Source organism: Myotis brandtii, unplaced genomic scaffold (genome assembly GCF_000412655.1).
Source record: "Myotis brandtii unplaced genomic scaffold, ASM41265v1 scaffold34, whole genome shotgun sequence".
Taxonomy (NCBI): domain Eukaryota; kingdom Metazoa; phylum Chordata; class Mammalia; order Chiroptera; family Vespertilionidae; genus Myotis; species Myotis brandtii.
Genome location: NW_005363098.1, coordinates 3,234,865 through 3,236,788, shown reverse-complemented (window position 1 = coordinate 3,236,788; position 1,924 = coordinate 3,234,865).

Here is a 1,924-nt window from a genome sequence, read left to right as displayed (position 1 = left end):
AAAAATCCCCACCTGGGGAAACAACCTTTCTCAGAGAGGTGACCTTGGTTAAAACACATAGCGCCAAGAAGGGGAGCAAACATATTAAGAACAGTATGCCATAAAGGCCAGGTCCCTTGAAACATATGCTGTGCAGATGTTTCTTCCCTGCAGCGACTGTGTCAAGCAGCAAGGATGGACCGGCTCCCGGCAGCAGGGCCATTCATGACTAATTGTGCCGGCTTACAGGCTCCCATGCACAGACGGCAGGACCTGAGTAACTATCATTTTTGTCCTTTCTGATTCACTATGAGGGTTTTTTCTCTATGGATGCCCAGAACTGACCTTTCAGAATGTGCCTACAAGAGAAATTTGTTTTCCATCCGTCACCACACCTTCATCCAGGAAGACAGCTCTGTTCCAAAGCAGGACAAACTAAAGCACTGGCTTTATATAGGAAAATCCAGTTTCTTCACTGGCTTTCTCAGAAGCCACTGGGCCTGGTTGCTGGGTCCTTGCCGACAGGAAGTCAAGGGACCGCACGTTACTGGTGGCTCAGTGCACACCAATAGTTAATTCTGACTCCAGTGGTGAGGGGGTCATGAGATTATACAGTTACAGCATGATTAACTCTCTGCTCATCAATTCACTTTTTTTTTTAAATTGGAAATGTTGCTGCAAATGTGGCATCAATTTCATTCGGTTCCACCTTATTACATAGCACAGCTTTCAGAGATATGAGGCACTGTGGCTAATCCTAATTTAATTTTAGAAGAAGTTAGCTCTCTGGCTGACTACAAGCCCAGTTCCATTTCTGGTGTGGTCCACAGTTCTGAGACAGGCTAGAGCTACCTGCGTGAACTGTGGTACCAAAGAATAACCTTGGATCTGGACGAAAAGTGCAAAATCTCAGAAGTTTCCTGACACCGAATCTGTGCTGGCAGCAAACGCAGCTGGATTCCGCAGCACAATTTCCATGTGGCCATGGGCATCTGTACACCCTCGGAATCCACTATTAAGAACATCATTCCCATCTTCCAGTATCTCACAATTCCCAGAACCCCAGCATCGGCCTTTCAGGAGAGCACTCAGTGTTCAGAGGAGTCCCTCTCTATTAAAGGAAATAAATAAGTTGATGCCTTTTTAATCTGAGCAGATGCATGGAATTTCCTGTGGGGAATTCTCACAAGGATGTTTTTACTTGAATGTTTTTCTGCAAGAGAAAAAGAAGAGCCTGGTGCCTTCCTGGATCAAAAGCACAGGCTTTTCATTAACTTGTGATGAATACATATGTATCAAACCCACATCCACTTAAGGAGGGGGGAATTAGCCTCTTGGTTTATTGGACCAGGCAGGGGCCATCCATCTCATCAGTTCTTAACAGAGCCTCAACAACTCCATAATTGAAGAAATTCTTCCAGGACCATAGCTATTATTTAGCCGTTCTATTACCTAGGATCCACACCAGGAAAATTATGTGCAGACACAAATCAGCCATTCTCCTGGGACTTATTTGCTGGATGTTGCTTGGCGAGAAATCCCACAGCATCAAAATTATGCTTAGAGAAAAAAAAAATGGAAGGCTCAAAGTGAACCATGCTGCTTTCGGCAGGAACAAAGCAGTATAAAAATAAAGCCTGTGATGCACCAGTTTCCTCCTCACTGATATCTCTGATCAGAGCTGTCTCCTTTCAGTTTGTTGGCTAGCCTTAATGTGACAGCTCCTCGGGCCAACACTGCCACAGTTTCTGCTTCTGGAGAATTCTGAACTATGTCGAAGCTAACAAACAAAACCTCCTTATACAGGTCCCACAAACCTTCATCTAGGGACATATTTGTGAGTGTGGGTGTGGGCGTGTGCCCACGTGCACACATGGGAGCTGTGACTACCTCACATAACCCTGTTAAGTGAAGAAAACATGAAGGTTGAAACATCTTAAATTAA